This window comes from Mobula hypostoma, chromosome 11, assembly GCF_963921235.1.
Source record: "Mobula hypostoma chromosome 11, sMobHyp1.1, whole genome shotgun sequence".
Classification (NCBI taxonomy): domain Eukaryota; kingdom Metazoa; phylum Chordata; class Chondrichthyes; order Myliobatiformes; family Myliobatidae; genus Mobula; species Mobula hypostoma.
The window spans coordinates 69,445,161-69,467,500 of record NC_086107.1 but is presented as its reverse complement, the minus strand read 5'-3'; positions in this window follow the sequence as shown (position 1 = coordinate 69,467,500).

Genomic DNA, 22,340 nt, shown 5'->3' with positions numbered 1-22,340 from the left:
AGACCCCTCCCCGCACAAAATAGAACTGTCTCCAATCATCATCCAAACCCCTCCACATAAAATAGAACTGTCACTCTATCATCAACTCAACCCCAACACATAAAATAGAACTGTCTCCCAGACATCATTCAAATCCCTCCCCACACAAAACAGAACTGTCTCCCAGTTATCAACAGCAAAACCCCTCCCCACACAAAATAGAACTGTCTCCCAATCATCATTCTAACTCCTTCCCCACACAAAACAGAACTGTCTCCCAATCATCAACCAAGCGGCCCCCCACACAAAATAAAACTGCCTCCCAGTCATCACCAAAACCCCCTCCCCACACAAAATAGAACTGTCTCCCAATCATCATCCAAACACCTCCCTACACAAAATAGAACTGTCTCCAAATCATCACGAAGACACCTCCCAACATAAAATAGAACTGTCTCCCACTCATCATCCAAACCCCTCCCCACACACAATAGAACTGTCTCCAAATCATCATCATCCAAACTCCTCAACACAGAAGATAGAACTGTCTCCCAATCATCACCCAAACCATCCCCAGACAAAATAGAACTGTCTCCCAATCATCACCAAAACCCCCTCCTCATACAAAATAGAACTGTCTCCCAATCATCACCCAGACCCCTCCCAACACAAAATAGATCTGTCTCCAATCATCATCCAAAACCCCTCACATAAAATAGAATTGTCTCTCTATCATCACCCAAACGCCACTAACACAAAATAGAACTCTCTCCCAATCATCACCCAAACCCCTCCGCACACAGAATACAACTGTCTCCAATCATCATCGCCAAAACCCCCTCCCACACAAAATAGAACTGTCTCCCTATCATCATCCAAACCCCTCCACACACAAAATAGAACTCTCACCCAATCATCACCCAGACCCCTCCCAACACAAAATAGAACTGTCTCCCAATCATCATCCAAACACCTCCCTACACAAAATAGAACTGTCTCCCTATCATCACCCAAAGTCCTCCAGACACAAAATAGAACTGTCTCGAAATCAACATCCAAACCCCTCCCCACACAAGATAGAACACTCTCACCATCATCACCCAAACCCTCCCCAGACAAAATAGAACTGTCAACCAATAATCACCAAAACTCCCTCCCCACATAAAATAGAACAGTCTCCCAATCATCATCCAACCCCCTCCACATAAAATAGAACTGTCACTCTATCATCAACTCAACCCCAACACATAAAATAGAACTGTCTCCCAGACATCATTCAAATCCCTCCCCACACAAAACAGAACTGTCTCCCAGTTATCAACAGCAAAACCCCTCCCCACACAAAATAGAACTGTCTCCCAATCATCATTCTAACTCCTTCCCCACACAAAACAGAACTGTCTCCCAATCATCAACCAAGCGGCCCCCCACACAAAATAAAACTGCCTCCCAGTCATCACTAAAACCCCCTCCCCACACAAAATAGAACTGTCTCCCAATCATCATCCAAACGCCTCCCTACACAAAATAGAACTGTCTCCAAATCATCACGAAGACACCTCCCAACATAAAATACTACTGTCTCCCACTCATCATCCAAACCGCTCCCCACACACAATAGAACTGTCTCCGAATCATCATCATCCAAACTCCTCAACACAGAAGATAGAACTGTCTCCCAATCATCACCCAAACCATCCCCAGACAAAATAGAACTGTCTGTGAATCATCATCCAAACCCCTCCCCACACAAAATCGAACTGTTTCCCTATGATCACTCAACCCCCTCCCCAGACAAAATAAAACTGTCTCCCAATCATCATCACCAACACCCGCTCACCACACATAATAGACTGTCTCCCAGTCATCAACCAAACCCCTCCCCACACAAGATAGAACAGTCTCTCTATCATCATCCAAACACCTTCGGCACAAAATAGAACTCTCTCCCAATCATCACCTAAACCCCTTCCCACACAAAATAGAACCGTCTCCCAATCATCATCCAAACACCATCACAAACAAAATCGAATTATCTCCCAATCAACACCCAAACCCCTCCCCACACAGAATAGAACAGTCTCTCAATCATAATCCAAACCCCTCCCCATACAAAATAGAACTGTCTCCCAATCATCATCACCAAAACCCCCTCCCCACACAAAATAGAACTGTCTCCTAATCCACACCAAAATACCCTCCCCACACAAAATAGAACTGTCCCCATATCATCACCCAAACCCCTCCCCACTCAAAATAGAATTGTCTCCCAATCATCACCTAAACACCTTCCCACACAAAACTGAACTGTCTCCCTATCATCACCCAAACCCCTCCGCACACAAAATAGACCAGCCTCCTAATCATGAACCAAACCACTCCCCACACAAAATAGAACTGTCTCCCAATCATCATCACCAACACCCGCTCACCACACATAATAGACTGTCTCCCAGTCATCAACCAAACCCCTCCCCACACAAGATAGAACAGTCTCTCTATCATCATCCAAACACCTTCGGCACAAAATAGAACTCTCTCCCAATCATCACCTAAACCCCTTCCCGCACAAAATAGAACCGTCTCCCAATCATCATCCAAACACCACCACAAACAAAATCGAACTATCTCCCAATCAACACCCAAACCCCTCCCCACACAGAATAGAACTGTCCCCCTATCATCACCCAAACCCCTCCCCACTCAAAATGGAACAGTCTCCAATCATCATCCAAACCCGTCCCCACACAGAATCGAACTGTTTCCCTATGATCACTCAACCCCCTCCCCAGACAAAATAGAACTGTCTCCCAATCATCATCACCAACACCCGCTCACCACACATAATAGACTGTCTCCCAGTCATCAACCAAACCCCTCCCCACACAAGATAGAACAGTCTCTCTATCATCATCCAAACACTTTCGGCACAAAATAGAACTCTCTCCCAATCATCACCTAAACCCCTTCCCACACAAAATAGAACCGTCTCCCAATCATCATCCAAACACCACCACAAACAAAATCGAATTATCTCCCAATCAACACCCAAACCCCTCCCCACACAGAATAGAACAGTCTCTCAATCATAATCCAAACCCCTCCCCATACAAAATAGAACTGTCTCCCAATCATCATCATCACCAAAACCCCCTCCCCACACAAAATAGAACTGTCTCCTAATCCACACCAAAATACCCTCCCCACACAAAATAGAACTGTCCCCCTATCATCACCCAAACCCCTCCCCACTCAAAATAGAATTGTCTCCCAATCATCACCTAAACACCTTCCCACACAAAACTGAACGTCTCCCTATCATCATCACCAACACCCGCTCACCACACATAATAGACTGTCTCCCAGTCATCAACCAAACCCCTCCCCACACAAGATAGAACAGTCTCTCTATCATCATCCAAACACCTTCGCCACAAAATAGAACTCTCTCCCAATCATCACCTAAACCCCTTCCCACACAAAATAGAACCGTCTCCCAATCATCATCCAAACACCACCACAAACAAAATCGAACTATCTCCCAATCAACACCCAAACCTCTCCCCACACAGAATAGAACTGTCCGCCTATCATCACCCAAACCCCTCCCCACTCAAAATGGAACAGTCTCCCAATCATCATCCAAACCCCTCCCCACACAGAATAAAACTGTCTCCAATCATCATCCAAACCCGTCCCCACACAGAATACAACTGTCTCCCTATCATCACACAAACCCCTCCCCACATAAAATAGAACAGTATCCCAATCATCACCACCAAAACCCTCTCCCCACACAAAATAGAACTGTGACCCAATCATCACAAAAAACACCTCCCCACACAAAATATAAATGTCTCCAATCATCATTCAAACCCCCCCACATAAAATAGAACTGTCTCCCAATCATCACCCAAACGCCTCCCCACACAAAATAGAACTGTCTCCCAATCATCACCAAAACAACTTCCCACACAAAATAGAACTCTCTCCAAATTATCACCCAGACCCCTCCCAACACAAAATAGAACTGTCTCCAATCATTATCCAAACCCCTCCACATAAAATAGAACTGTCACTCTATCATCAAACCAACCCCCACACATAAAATAGAACTGTCTCCCAGACATCATTCAAATCCCTCCCCACACAAAATAGAATTGTTTCTCAGTCATCATCACCCAGACCCCTCCCCACACAAAATAGAGCTGTCTCCCAATCATCATCCAAACCCCCCCACATAAAATAGAACTGTCTCCCAATCATCACCCAAAACCCTCCCCACACAAAATAAAACTGTCTCTCTATCATTAGCCAAACCTTCGCCAGACAAAACAGAACTGTACCCCTATCATCACCCAAACCCCTCCCCACTCAAAATAGAACAGTATCCCAATCATCATCCAAACACCTCCCCACACAGAATAAAACTGTCTCCAATCATCATCCAAACCCGTCCCCACACAGAATACAACTGTCACCAATCATCATCACCAAAACCCCCTCCCACACGAAATAGAACTGTCTCCCTATCATCATCCAAACCCCTCCCCACATAAAATAGAACTGACTCCCTATCATCACCCAAACCCTCCCCACATAAAATAGAACAGTCTCCCAATCATCACCAAACCCCTCCCCACATAAAATAGAACAGTCTCCCAATCATCACCCAAACCTCTCCCCATACAAAATAGAACTGTACCCCTATCATCACCCAAACCCCTCCCCACTCAAAATAGAACAGTCTCCCAATCATCATCCAAACACCTCCCCACACAGAATAAAACTGTCTCCAATCATCATCCAAACCCGTCCCCACACAGAATACAACTGTCACCAATCATCATCACCAAAACCCCCTCCCCAGACAAAATAGAACTCTCCCAATCATCATCCAAACTCCCCACACAAAACAGAACTGTCTTCCAATCATCACCCAAACCACTCCCCACACAAAATTGAACAGTCTCCCAATCATCACCAAACCCCTCCCCTCATAAAATAGAACAGTATCCCAATCATCACCATCAAAACCGCCTCCCCACACAAATAGAACTGTCTCCCAATCATCATCACCAAAACCCCCTCCCCACTCAAAATAGAACAGTCTCCCAATCATCACCCGGACCCCTCCTAACACAAAATAGAACTGTCTCCCTATCATCACCCAAACCTTCCTCACACAAAATAGAACTGTCTCCCTATCATCAAACAAACCACTCCCCACACAAAATAGAACTGTCGCACAATCTTCATCATTCAAACACCTCCCCACACAAAATAGAACAGTCTCCCAATCATCACCCGGACACCTCCCAACACAAAATAGAACTGTCTCTGAATCATCATTATCCAAACCGCTCCGCACACAAAATATAACTGTCTCCCTATCATCACCCAAAAACTCCCCAGACAAAATAGAACTGCCTCCCAATCATCACCAAAACCCCTCCCCACACAAAATAGAACTGTCTCCAATCATCATCCAAACCCCTCCACATAAAATAGAACTGTCACTCTCTCATCAAACCAACCCGCACACATAAAATAGAACTGTCTCCCAGACATCATTCAAATCCCTCCCCACACAAAACAGAACTGTCTCCCAGTCATCATCACCCAGACCCATCCCCACACAAAATACAGCTGTCTCCCAATCATCATCCAAACCCCCCCACATAAAATAGAACTGTCTCCTAATCATCACCCAAAACACTCCCCACACAAAATAAAACTGTCTCCCTATCATCAGCCAAACCTTCCCCAGACAAAATAGAACTGTCTCCCAATCATCACCAAGACCCCCTCCGCATACAAAGTAGAACTGTCTCCCAAACATCACCCAAACCTCTCCCCACACAAAATAGAACTGTCTCCGAATCATCACCAAAACCTCCTCCCCACATAAAATAGAAATGACTCCCAATCATCACCCAGACCCCTCCCCACACAAAATTAACTCTCTCCAAATCATCACCCAGACCCCTCGACACAAAATAGAACTGTCTCCAATTATCATCCAAACCTCTCCACATAAAATAGAACTGTCTCCAATTATCATCCAAACCTCTCCACATAAAATAGAACTGTCACTCTATCATCAAACCAACCCCCACACATAAAATAGAACTGTCTCCCAGACATCATTCAAATCCATCCCCACACAAAACAGAACTGTCTCCCAGTCATCATCACCCAGACCCCTCCCCACACAAAATAGAGCTGTCTCCCAATCATCATCCAAACCCCCCCACATAAAATAGAACTGTCTCCCAATTATCACCCAAAACACTCCCCACACAAAATAAAACTGTCTCCCTATCATCAGCCAAACCTTCCCCAGACAAAATAGAACTGTCTCCCAATCATCACCAAAACCTCCTCCACATACAAAGTAGAACTGTCTCCTAAACATCACCCAGACCCGTAACCACACAAAATAGAAATGTCTCCCAATCATCACCCAAACACCTCCTCACACAAATTAGAACTGTTTCCCTATCATCACCCAAACCTCTCCACACGCAAAACAGAACTGTCTCCCTATCATCACCCAAACTCCTCCAAACACAAAATAGAACTGTCTCGGAATCAATATCTAAACCCCTCCCAACTCAAAATAGAACTGTCTCCCTATCATCACCCAAACCCTCCCTAGACAAAATAGAACTGTCTCCGAATCATCACCAAAACCCCCTCCCCACATAAAATAGAACTGTCTCCCAATCATCACCAAGACCCCTCCCCGCACAGAATAGAACTGTCTCCAATCATCATCACCAAAAACCCTCCCACACAAAATAGAACTGTCTCTCTATCATAACCCAAACCCCTCCCCACATAAAATAGAACACTCTCCAAATCATCATCACCAAAACCCCCTCCCCAGACAAAATATAACTCTCCCAATCATCATCCAAACTCCCCACACAAAATAGAACAGTCTCCCTATCATCACCCAAACCCCTCCCCACACAAAATAGAAGAGTCTCCCAATCATCACCAAAACCCTCTCCACATAAAATAGAACTGTCTCCAATCATCACCCAAACCCGTCCTCAAACAGAATACAACTGTCTCCAATCATCATCACCAAACCCCCCCCCACACGAAATAGAACTGTCTCACTATCATCATCCAAACCCCTCCACACACAAAATAGAAGTGTCTCCCTATTATCACACAAACCCCTCCCACACAAAATAGAAATGTCTCCCAATCATCACCCAAACCCCTCCACAAACAAAATAGAACTGTCTCCCAATCATCATCCAAACCCCTGCACACACAAAATAGAACTGCCTCCCAATCATCACCCAAACCCCTCTCCACACAAAATAGAACACTCTCCAAACCATCATCACCAAAACCCCCTCCCCAGACAAAATAGAACTCTCCCAATCATCATCCAAACTCCCTACACAAAATAGAACTGTCTCCAATCATCATCACCAAAACCCCCTCCCACACGAAATAGAACTGTCTCCCTATCATCATCCAATCCCCTCCCCACACAAAATAGAACTGTCTCCCTGTCATCACACAAACCGCTCCCCACACAAAATAGAAATGTCTCCCAATCATCACTCAAATGCTTCCACAAACAAAATAGAACTGTCTCCCAATCATCATCCAAACTCCCCACACAAAACAGAACTGTCTCCCAATCATCACCCAAGTGCCTCCCCACACCAATTAGAACTGTCTCCCAATCATCCCCCAAACCCCTCTCCACACAAAATAGAACACTCTCCAAACCATCATCACCAAAACCCCCTCCCCAGACAAAATAGAACTCTCCCAATCATCATCCAAACTCCCTACACAAAATAGAACTGTCTCCAATCATCATCACCAAAACCCCCTCCCACACGAAATAGAACTGTCTCCCTATCATCATCCAATCCCCTCCCCACACAAAATAGAACTGTCTCCCTGTCATCACACAAACCGCTCCCCACACAAAATAGAAATGTCTCCCAATCATCACTCAAATGCTTCCACAAACAAAATAGAACTGTCTCCCAATCATCATCCAAACTCCCCACACAAAACAGAACTGTCTCCCAATCATCACCCAAGTGCCTCCCCACACCAATTAGAACTGTCTCCCAATCATCCCCCAAACCCCTCTCCACACAAAATAGAACACTCTCCAAACCATCATCACCAAAACCCCCTCCCCAGACAAAATAAAACTCTCCCAATCATCATCCAAACTCCCCACACAAAATAGAACTGTCTCCCTCTCATCACCCAAACCACTCCCCACACAAAATAGTACAGTCTCCCAATCATCACCCAAACGCCTCCCCACACAAAATAGAACTGTCTCCCTATCATTACCCAAACCCCCTCCCAACACAAAATAGAACTGTCTCCCAATCATCATAATCCAAAACCCTCCTCACGAAAAATAGAACTGTCTCCCAATCATCACCCAACCACTTCCCACACAAAATAGAAATGTCTCCCAATCATCACCCAAATCCCTCGACAAACAAAATAGAACTGTCTCCCAATCATTATCCAAATCCTTCCCCACACAAAACAGAGCTGTCTCCCAGACATTATCCAAACTCCTTCCCACACAAAATAGAACTGTCTCCCTATCATCACCCAAACATTCCCCAGACAAAATAGAACTGTCTCCCAATCATCACCCAAACCTCTCCCCACACAAAATAGAATTGTCTCCCTATCATCACCCAAACTCCTCCAAACACAAAATAGAACTGTCTCCCAATCATCATCCAAACCCCTCCCCACACAAGATAGAACAGTACCCTATCATCACCCAAACCTTCCCGAGAGAAAATAGAACAGTCAAACAATAATAACCAAAACCCCTTCCCCACATAAAATAGAACTGTCTCCCAATCATCACCCAAAACTCTCCCCAGACAAAATAGAACTGTCTCTCTATCATCACCCAAACCCCTCCCCACACAAAATAGAAATGTCTCCCAATCATCACCCAAACCCCTCCACAAACAAAATAGAACTATCTCTCAATCATCATCCAAACCCCTCCCCACACGAAATAGAACTGTCTCCCAATCATCCCCCAAACCGCTCTCCACACAAAATAGAACACTCTCCAAACCATCACCACCAAATACCCCTCCTCACACAAAATAGAACTGTCTCCAGATCATCACCCAGACCCCTCCCCGCACAAAATAGAACTGTCTCCCTATCATCATCCAAACCCCTCCCCACACAAAATAGAACTGTCTCCCTATCATCACCCAAACCCCTCCCCACACAAAATAGAACAGTCTCCCAGTCATCACCTAAACGAATTCCCACACAAAATAGAACCATCTCCCAATCATCATCACCAAAACCCCCTCCCCACACAAAATAGAACTGTTTCCCAGTCATCAACCAAACCACTCCCGACATAAAATAGAACTGTTGCCCAATCATCATCATCCAAACACATCCCCACACAAAATAGAACAGTCTCCCAATCATCACCCAGACCCCTCCCAACACAAAATAGAACTGTCTCCGAATCATCATCATCCAAACCTCTCCCCACACAAAATATTACTGTCTCCCTACCATCACCCAAACACTCCCCAGACAAAATAGAACTGTCTCCCAATCATCACCCAAAACCCTCCCCACACAAAATGAAACTGTCTCCCTATCATCAGCTAAACCTTTCCCAGACAAAACAGAACTGTCTCCCAATCATCACCAAAACCCCCTCCACATACAAAGTAGAACTGTCTCCCAAACATCACCGAGACCCCTAACCACACAAAATAGAACTGTCTCCCAATCATCACCCAAACACCTCCTCACACAAATTAGAACTGTTTCCCTATCATCACCCAAACCTCTCCCCACACAAAATAGAACTGTCTCCCAATCATCACCCAGACCCCTCCCCACACAAACTAGAACTGTCTCCAATCATCATCCAAACCCCCCCACATAAAATAGAACTGTCTCCCAATCATCACCCAAAACCCTCCCCACACAAAATAGAACTGTCTACCTATCATCACCCAAACCTCTCCCCACACAAAATAGAACTGTCCCCCTATCATCACCCAAACCCCTCCCCACGCAAAATAGAACTGTCTCCCAATCATCATCCAAACCCCACCCCACACAGAATAAAACTGTCTCCAATATTCATCACCAAAACACCCTCCCACACAAGATAGAACTATCTGACTATCATCATCCAAACCCCTCCCCACACAAAATAGAACTGACTCCCTATCATCACCCAAACCCTCCCCACATAAAATAGAACAGTCTCCCAATCATCACCAAACCCCTCCCCACATAAAATACAACAGTCTCCCAATCATCACCCAAACCTCTCCCCACACAAAATAGAACTGTACCCCTATCATCACCCAAACCCCTCCAAACTCAAAATAGAAACGTCTCCCAATCATCATCCAAACACCTCCCCACACAGAATAAAACTGTCTCTAATCATCATCCAAACCCGTCCCCACAAAGAATACAACTGTCTCCAATCATCATCACCAAAACCCCCTCCCACACGAAATAGAACTGTCTCCCTATCATCATCCAAACCCCTCTCCACACAAAATAGAACTGTCTCCCTGTCATCACACAAACCCTTCCCCACACACAATAGAAATGTCTCCCAATCATCACCCAAACCCCTCCACAAACAAAATAGAACTGTCTCCCAATCATCATCCAAAACTCTCCCCACACAAAATAGAACTGTTTCCCATACATCACCGAAATGCCTCCCCACACCAATTAGAACTGTCTCCCAATCATCCCCCAAACCCCTCTCCACACAAAATAGAACACTCTCCAAACCATCATCACCAAAACCCCCTCCCCAGACAAAATAGAACTCTCCCAATCATCATCCAAACTCCCCACACAAAACAGAACTGTCTCCCTATCATCACCCAAACCACTCCCCACACAAAATTGAACAGTCTCCCAATCATCACCAAACCCCTCCCCACATAAAATAGAACAGTATCCCAATCATCACCACCAAAACCGTCTCCCCACACAAATAGAACTGTCTCCCAATCATCATCACCAAAACCCCCTCCCCACGCAAAATAGAACAGTCACCCAATCATCACCCAGACCCCTCCTAACACAAAATAGAACTGTCTCCCTATCATCACCCAAACCTTCCTCACACAAAATAGAACTGTCTCCCTATCATCACCCAAACCCCTCCGCACACAAAATAGACCAGCCTCCTAATCATGAACCAAACCACTCCCCACACAAAATAGAACTGTCTCCCAATCATCATCACCAACACCCGCTCACCACACATGGTGACTGTCTCCCAGTCATCAACCAAACCCCTCCCCACACAAGATAGAACAGTCTCTCTATCATCATCCAAACACCTTCGGCACAAAATAGAACTCTCTCCCAATCATCACCTAAACCCCTTCCCGCACAAAATAGAACCGTCTCCCAATCATCATCCAAACACCACCACAAACAAAATCGAACTATCTCCCAATCAACACCCAAACCCCTCCCCACACAGAATAGAACTGTCCCCCTATCATCACCCAAACCCCTCCCCACTCAAAATGGAACAGTCTCCAATCATCATCCAAACCCGTCCCCACACAGAATCGAACTGTTTCCCTATGATCACTCAACCCCCTCCCCAGACAAAATAGAACTGTCTCCCAATCATCATCACCAACACCCGCTCACCACACATAATAGACTGTCTCCCAGTCATCAACCAAACCCCTCCCCACACAAGATAGAACAGTCTCTCTATCATCATCCAAACACTTTCGGCACAAAATAGAACTCTCTCCCAATCATCACCTAAACCCCTTCCCACACAAAATAGAACCGTCTCCCAATCATCATCCAAACACCACCACAAACAAAATCGAATTATCTCCCAATCAACACCCAAACCCCTCCCCACACAGAATAGAACAGTCTCTCAATCATAATCCAAACCCCTCCCCATACAAAATAGAACTGTCTCCCAATCATCATCATCACCAAAACCCCCTCCCCACACAAAATAGAACTGTCTCCTAATCCACACCAAAATACCCTCCCCACACAAAATAGAACTGTCCCCCTATCATCACCCAAACCCCTCCCCACTCAAAATAGAATTGTCTCCCAATCATCACCTAAACACCTTCCCACACAAAACTGAACGTCTCCCTATCATCATCACCAACACCCGCTCACCACACATAATAGACTGTCTCCCAGTCATCAACCAAACCCCTCCCCACACAAGATAGAACAGTCTCTCTATCATCATCCAAACACCTTCGCCACAAAATAGAACTCTCTCCCAATCATCACCTAAACCCCTTCCCACACAAAATAGAACCGTCTCCCAATCATCATCCAAACACCACCACAAACAAAATCGAACTATCTCCCAATCAACACCCAAACCTCTCCCCACACAGAATAGAACTGTCCGCCTATCATCACCCAAACCCCTCCCCACTCAAAATGGAACAGTCTCCCAATCATCATCCAAACCCCTCCCCACACAGAATAAAACTGTCTCCAATCATCATCCAAACCCGTCCCCACACAGAATACAACTGTCTCCCTATCATCACACAAACCCCTTCCCACATAAAATAGAACAGTATCCCAATCATCACCACCAAAACCCTCTCCCCACACAAAATAGAACTGTGACCCAATCATCACAAAAAACACCTCCCCACACAAAATATAAATGTCTCCAATCATCATTCAAACCCCCCCACATAAAATAGAACTGTCTCCCAATCATCACCCAAACGCCTCCCCACACAAAATAGAACTGTCTCCCAATCATCACCAAAACAACTTCCCACACAAAATAGAACTCTCTCCAAATTATCACCCAGACCCCTCCCAACACAAAATAGAACTGTCTCCAATCATTATCCAAACCCCTCCACATAAAATAGAACTGTCACTCTATCATCAAACCAACCCCCACACATAAAATAGAACTGTCTCCCAGACATCATTCAAATCCCTCCCCACACAAAATAGAATTGTTTCTCAGTCATCATCACCCAGACCCCTCCCCACACAAAATAGAGCTGTCTCCCAATCATCATCCAAACCCCCCCACATAAAATAGAACTGTCTCCCAATCATCACCCAAAACCCTCCCCACACAAAATAAAACTGTCTCTCTATCATTAGCCAAACCTTCGCCAGACAAAACAGAACTGTACCCCTATCATCACCCAAACCCCTCCCCACTCAAAATAGAACAGTATCCCAATCATCATCCAAACACCTCCCCACATAAAATAGAACTGACTCCCTATCATCACCCAAACCCTCCCCACATAAAATAGAACAGTATCCCAATCATCATCCAAACACCTCCCCACATAAAATAGAACTGACTCCCTATCATCACCCAAACCCCTCCCCACTCAAAATAGAACAGTCTCCCAATCATCATCCAAACACCTCCCCACACAGAATAAAACTGTCTCCAATCATCATCCAAACCCGTCCCCACACAGAATACAACTGTCACCAATCATCATCACCAAAACCCCCTCCCCAGACAAAATAGAACTCTCCCAATCATCATCCAAACTCCCCACACAAAACAGAACTGTCTTCCAATCATCACCCAAACCACTCCCCACACAAAATTGAACAGTCTCCCAATCATCACCAAACCCCTCCCCTCATAAAATAGAACAGTATCCCAATCATCACCATCAAAACCGCCTCCCCACACAAATAGAACTGTCTCCCAATCATCATCACCAAAACCCCCTCCCCACTCAAAATAGAACAGTCTCCCAATCATCACCCGGACCCCTCCTAACACAAAATAGAACTGTCTCCCTATCATCTCCCAAACCTTCCTCACACAAAATAGAACTGTCTCCCTATCATCAAACAAACCACTCCCCACACAAAATAGAACTGTCGCACAATCTTCATCATTCAAACACCTCCCCACACAAAATAGAACAGTCTCCCAATCATCACCCGGACACCTCCCAACACAAAATAGAACTGTCTCTGAATCATCATTATCCAAACCGCTCCGCACACAAAATATAACTGTCTCCCTATCATCACCCAAAAACTCCCCAGACAAAATAGAACTGCCTCCCAATCATCACCAAAACCCCTCCCCACACAAAATAGAACTGTCTCCAATCATCATCCAAACCCCTCCACATAAAATAGAACTGTCACTCTCTCATCAAACCAACCCGCACACATAAAATAGAACTGTCTCCCAGACATCATTCAAATCCCTCCCCACACAAAACAGAACTGTCTCCCAGTCATCATCACCCAGACCCATCCCCACACAAAATACAGCTGTCTCCCAATCATCATCCAAACCCCCCCACATAAAATAGAACTGTCTCCTAATCATCACCCAAAACACTCCCCACACAAAATAAAACTGTCTCCCTATCATCAGCCAAACCTTCCCCAGACAAAATAGAACTGTCTCCCAATCATCACCAAGACCCCCTCCGCATACAAAGTAGAACTGTCTCCCAAACATCACCCAAACCTCTCCCCACACAAAATAGAACTGTCTCCGAATCATCACCAAAACCTCCTCCCCACATAAAATAGAAATGACTCCCAATCATCACCCAGACCCCTCCCCACACAAAATTAACTCTCTCCAAATCATCACCCAGACCCCTCGACACAAAATAGAACTGTCTCCAATTATCATCCAAACCTCTCCACATAAAATAGAACTGTCTCCAATTATCATCCAAACCTCTCCACATAAAATAGAACTGTCACTCTATCATCAAACCAACCCCCACACATAAAATAGAACTGTCTCCCAGACATCATTCAAATCCATCCCCACACAAAACAGAACTGTCTCCCAGTCATCATCACCCAGACCCCTCCCCACACAAAATAGAGCTGTCTCCCAATCATCATCCAAACCCCCCCACATAAAATAGAACTGTCTCCCAATTATCACCCAAAACACTCCCCACACAAAATAAAACTGTCTCCCTATCATCAGCCAAACCTTCCCCAGACAAAATAGAACTGTCTCCCAATCATCACCAAAACCTCCTCCACATACAAAGTAGAACTGTCTCCTAAACATCACCCAGACCCGTAACCACACAAAATAGAACTGTCTCCCAATCATCACCCAAACACCTCCTCACACAAATTAGAACTGTTTCCCTATCATCACCCAAACCTCTCCACACGCAAAACAGAACTGTCTCCCTATCATCACCCAAACTCCTCCAAACACAAAATAGAACTGTCTCGGAATCAATATCTAAACCCCTCCCAACTCAAAATAGAACTGTCTCCCTATCATCACCCAAACCCTCCCTAGACAAAATAGAACTGTCTCCGAATCATCACCAAAACCCCCTCCCCACATAAAATAGAACTGTCTCCCAATCATCACCAAGACCCCTCCCCGCACAGAATAGAACTGTCTCCAATCATCATCACCAAAAACCCTCCCACACAAAATAGAACTGTCTCTCTATCATAACCCAAACCCCTCCCCACATAAAATAGAACACTCTCCAAATCATCATCACCAAAACCCCCTCCCCAGACAAAATATAACTCTCCCAATCATCATCCAAACTCCCCACACAAAATAGAACAGTCTCCCTATCATCACCCAAACCCCTCCCCACACAAAATAGAAGAGTCTCCCAATCATCACCAAAACCCTCTCCACATAAAATAGAACTGTCTCCAATCATCACCCAAACCCGTCCCCAAACAGAATACAACTGTCTCCAATCATCATCACCAAACCCCCCCCCACACGAAATAGAACTGTCTCACTATCATCATCCAAACCCCTCCACACACAAAATAGAAGTGTCTCCCTATTATCACACAAACCCCTCCCACACAAAATAGAAATGTCTCCCAATCATCACCCAAACCCCTCCACAAACAAAATAGAACTGTCTCCCAATCATCATCCAAACCCCTGCACACACAAAATAGAACTGCCTCCCAATCATCACCCAAACCCCTCTCCACACAAAATAGAACACTCTCCAAACCATCATCACCAAAACCCCCTCCCCAGACAAAATAGAACTCTCCCAATCATCATCCAAACTCCCTACACAAAATAGAACTGTCTCCAATCATCATCACCAACACCCCCTCCCACACGAAATAGAACTGTCTCCCTATCATCATCCAATCCCCTCCCCACACAAAATAGAACTGTCTCCCTGTCATCACACAAACCGCTCCCCACACAAAATAGAAATGTCTCCCAATCATCACCCAAATGCTTCCACAAACAAAATAGAACTGTCTCCCAATCATCATCCAAACTCCCCACACAAAACAGAACTGTCTCCCAATCATCACCCAAGTGCCTCCCCACACCAATTAGAACTGTCTCCCAATCATCCCCCAAACCCCTCTCCACACAAAATAGAACACTCTCCAAACCATCATCACCAAAACCCCCTCCCCAGACAAAATAAAACTCTCCCAATCATCATCCAAACTCCCCACACAAAATAGAACTGTCTCCCTCTCATCACCCAAACCACTCCCCACACAAAATAGTACAGTCTCCCAATCATCACCCAAACGCCTCCCCACACAAAATAGAACTGTCTCCCTATCATTACCCAAACCCCCTCCCAACACAAAATAGAACTGTCTCCCAATCATCATAATCCAAAACCCTCCTCACGAAAAATAGAACTGTCTCCCAATCATCACCCAACCACTTCCCACACAAAATAGAAATGTCTCCCAATCATCACCCAAATCCCTCGACAAACAAAATAGAACTGTCTCCCAATCATTATCCAAATCCTTCCCCACACAAAACAGAGCTGTCTCCCAGACATTATCCAAACTCCTTCCCACACAAAATAGAACTGTCTCCCTATCATCACCCAAACATTCCCCAGACAAAATAGAACTGTCTCCCAATCATCACCCAAACCTCTCCCCACACAAAATAGAATTGTCTCCCTATCATCACCCAAACTCCTCCAAACACAAAATAGAACTGTCTCCCAATCATCATCCAAACCCCTCCCCACACAAGATAGAACAGTACCCTATCATCACCCAAACCTTCCCGAGAGAAAATAGAACAGTCAAACAATAATAACCAAAACCCCTTCCCCACATAAAATAGAACTGTCTCCCAATCATCACCCAAAACTCTCCCCAGACAAAATAGAACTGTCTCTCTATCATCACCCAAACCCCTCCCCACACAAAATAGAAATGTCTCCCAATCATCACCCAAACCCCTCCACAAACAAAATAGAACTATCTCTCAATCATCATCCAAACCCCTCCCCACACGAAATAGAACTGTCTCCCAATCATCCCCCAAACCGCTCTCCACACAAAATAGAACACTCTCCAAACCATCACCACCAAATACCCCTCCTCACACAAAATAGAACTGTCTCCAGATCATCACCCAGACCCCTCCCCGCACAAAATAGAACTGTCTCCCTATCATCATCCAAACCCCTCCCCACACAAAATAGAACTGTCTCCCTATCATCACCCAAACCCCTCCCCACACAAAATAGAACAGTCTCCCAGTCATCACCTAAACGAATTCCCACACAAAATAGAACCATCTCCCAATCATCATCACCAAAACCCCCTCCCCACACAAAATAGAACTGTTTCCCAGTCATCAACCAAACCACTCCCGACATAAAATAGAACTGTTGCCCAATCATCATCATCCAAACACATCCCCACACAAAATAGAACAGTCTCCCAATCATCACCCAGACCCCTCCCAACACAAAATAGAACTGTCTCCGAATCATCATCATCCAAACCTCTCCCCACACAAAATATAACTGTCTCCTAACCATCACCCAAACACTCCCCAGACAAAATAGAACTGTCTCCCAATCATCACCCAAAACCCTCCCCACACAAAATGAAACTGTCTCCCTATCATCAGCTAAACCTTCCCCAGACAAAACAGAACTGTCTCCCAATCATCACCAAAACCCCCTCCACATACAAAGTAGAACTGTCTCCCAAACATCACCGAGACCCCTAACCACACAAAATAGAACTGTCTCCCAATCATCACCCAAACACCTCCTCACACAAATTAGAACTGTTTCCCTATCATCACCCAAACCTCTCCCCACACAAAATAGAACTGTCTCCCAATCATCACCCAGACCCCTCCCCACACAAACTAGAACTGTCTCCAATCATCATCCAAACCCCCCCACATAAAATAGAACTGTCTCCCAATCATCACCCAAAACCCTCCCCACACAAAATAGAACTGTCTACCTATCATCACCCAAACCTCTCCCCACACAAAATAGAACTGTCCCCCTATCATCACCCAAACCCCTCCCCACTCAAAATAGAACTGTCTCCCAATCATCATCCAAACCCCACCCCACACAGAATAAAACTGTCTCCAATATTCATCACCAAAACACCCTCCCACACAAGATAGAACTATCTGACTATCATCATCCAAACCCCTCCCCACACAAAATAGAACTGACTCCCTATCATCACCCAAACCCTCCCCACATAAAATAGAACAGTCTCCCAATCATCACCAAACCCCTCCCCACATAAAATACAACAGTCTCCCAATCATCACCCAAACCTCTCCCCACACAAAATAGAACTGTACCCCTATCATCACCCAAACCCCTCCCCACTCAAAATAGAACTGTCTCCCAATCATCATCCAAACTCCCCACACAAAACAGAACTGTCTCCCAATCATCACCCAAATGCCTCCCCACACCAATTAGAACTGTCTCCCAATCATCCCCCAGACCCCTCTCCACACAAAATAGAACACTCTCCAAACCATCATCACCAAAACCCCCTCCCCTGACAAAATAGAACTCTCCCAATCATCATCCAAACTCCCCACACAAAATAGAACTGTCTTCCTATCGTCATCCAAACCCCACCCCACACAAAATAGAACTGTTTCCCAATCATCACCAAAACCCCCTCCGCATACAAAGTAGAACTGTCTCCCAAACATCACCCAGACCCGTAACCACACAAAATAGAACTGTCTCCCAATCATCACCCAAACGCCTCCCCACACAAAATAGAACTGTCTCCCTATCATCACCCAAACCCCTCCCAACACAAAATAGAACTGTCTCCCTATCATCATCCAAACCCCTACCCACACAAAATAGAATTGTCTCTGAATCATCATCCAAACCCCGCCCCACACAAAATAGAACTGTCTTCCAATTATCATAATCCTAACCCGTCCCCACAAAAAATAGAACTGTCTCCCAATCATCACCCAACCACTTCCCCACACAAAATAGAAATGTCTCCCAATCATCATCCAAACCCCTGCACACACAAAATAGAACTGCCTCCCAATCATCACCCAAACCCCTCTCCACACAAAATAGAACACTCTCCAAACCATCATCACCAAAACCCCCTCCCCAGACAAAATAGAACTCTCCCAATCATCATCCAAACTCCCTACACAAAATAGAACTGTCTCCAATCATCATCACCAAAACCCCCTCCCACACGAAATAGAACTGTCTCCCTATCATCATCCAATCCCCTCCCCACACAAAATAGAACTGTCTCCCTGTCATCACACAAACCGCTCCCCACACAAAATAGAAATGTCTCCCAATCATCACCCAAATGCTTCCACAAACAAAATAGAACTGTCTCCCAATCATCATCCAAACTCCCCACACAAAACAGAACTGTCTCCCAATCATCACCCAAGTGCCTCCCCACACCAATTAGAACTGTCTCCCAATCATCCCCCAAACCCCTCTCCACACAAAATAGAACACTCTCCAAACCATCATCACCAAAACCCCCTCCCCAGACAAAATAAAACTCTCCCAATCATCATCCAAACTCCCCACACAAAATAGAACTGTCTCCCTCTCATCACCCAAACCACTCCCCACACAAAATAGTACAGTCTCCCAATCATCACCCAAACGCCTCCCCACACAAAATAGAACTGTCTCCCTATCATTACCCAAACCCCCTCCCAACACAAAATAGAACTGTCTCCCAATCATCATAATCCAAAACCCTCCTCACGAAAAATAGAACTGTCTCCCAATCATCACCCAACCACTTCCCACACAAAATAGAAATGTCTCCCAATCATCACCCAAATCCCTCGACAAACAAAATAGAACTGTCTCCCAATCATTATCCAAATCCTTCCCCACACAAAACAGAGCTGTCTCCCAGACATTATCCAAACTCCTTCCCACACAAAATAGAACTGTCTCCCTATCATCACCCAAACATTCCCCAGACAAAATAGAACTGTCTCCCAATCATCACCCAAACCTCTCCCCACACAAAATAGAATTGTCTCCCTATCATCACCCAAACTCCTCCAAACACAAAATAGAACTGTCTCCCAATCATCATCCAAACCCCTCCCCACACAAGATAGAACAGTACCCTATCATCACCCAAACCTTCCCGAGAGAAAATAGAACAGTCAAACAATAATAACCAAAACCCCTTCCCCACATAAAATAGAACTGTCTCCCAATCATCACCCAAAACTCTCCCCAGACAAAATAGAACTGTCTCTCTATCATCACCCAAACCCCTCCCCACACAAAATAGAAATGTCTCCCAATCATCACCCAAACCCCTCCACAAACAAAATAGAACTATCTCTCAATCATCATCCAAACCCCTCCCCACACGAAATAGAACTGTCTCCCAATCATCCCCCAAACCGCTCTCCACACAAAATAGAACACTCTCCAAACCATCACCACCAAATACCCCTCCTCACACAAAATAGAACTGTCTCCAGATCATCACCCAGACCCCTCCCCGCACAAAATAGAACTGTCTCCCTATCATCATCCAAACCCCTCCCCACACAAAATAGAACTGTCTCCCTATCATCACCCAAACCCCTCCCCACACAAAATAGAACAGTCTCCCAGTCATCACCTAAACGAATTCCCACACAAAATAGAACCATCTCCCAATCATCATCACCAAAACCCCCTCCCCACACAAAATAGAACTGTTTCCCAGTCATCAACCAAACCACTCCCGACATAAAATAGAACTGTTGCCCAATCATCATCATCCAAACACATCCCCACACAAAATAGAACAGTCTCCCAATCATCACCCAGACCCCTCCCAACACAAAATAGAACTGTCTCCGAATCATCATCATCCAAACCTCTCCCCACACAAAATATAACTGTCTCCTAACCATCACCCAAACACTCCCCAGACAAAATAGAACTGTCTCCCAATCATCACCCAAAACCCTCCCCACACAAAATGAAACTGTCTCCCTATCATCAGCTAAACCTTCCCCAGACAAAACAGAACTGTCTCCCAATCATCACCAAAACCCCCTCCACATACAAAGTAGAACTGTCTCCCAAACATCACCGAGACCCCTAACCACACAAAATAGAACTGTCTCCCAATCATCACCCAAACACCTCCTCACACAAATTAGAACTGTTTCCCTATCATCACCCAAACCTCTCCCCACACAAAATAGAACTGTCTCCCAATCATCACCCAGACCCCTCCCCACACAAACTAGAACTGTCTCCAATCATCATCCAAACCCCCCCACATAAAATAGAACTGTCTCCCAATCATCACCCAAAACCCTCCCCACACAAAATAGAACTGTCTACCTATCATCACCCAAACCTCTCCCCACACAAAATAGAACTGTCCCCCTATCATCACCCAAACCCCTCCCCACTCAAAATAGAACTGTCTCCCAATCATCATCCAAACCCCACCCCACACAGAATAAAACTGTCTCCAATATTCATCACCAAAACACCCTCCCACACAAGATAGAACTATCTGACTATCATCATCCAAACCCCTCCCCACACAAAATAGAACTGACTCCCTATCATCACCCAAACCCTCCCCACATAAAATAGAACAGTCTCCCAATCATCACCAAACCCCTCCCCACATAAAATACAACAGTCTCCCAATCATCACCCAAACCTCTCCCCACACAAAATAGAACTGTACCCCTATCATCACCCAAACCCCTCCCCACTCAAAATAGAACTGTCTCCCAATCATCATCCAAACTCCCCACACAAAACAGAACTGTCTCCCAATCATCACCCAAATGCCTCCCCACACCAATTAGAACTGTCTCCCAATCATCCCCCAGACCCCTCTCCACACAAAATAGAACACTCTCCAAACCATCATCACCAAAACCCCCTCCCCTGACAAAATAGAACTCTCCCAATCATCATCCAAACTCCCCACACAAAATAGAACTGTCTTCCTATCGTCATCCAAACCCCACCCCACACAAAATAGAACTGTTTCCC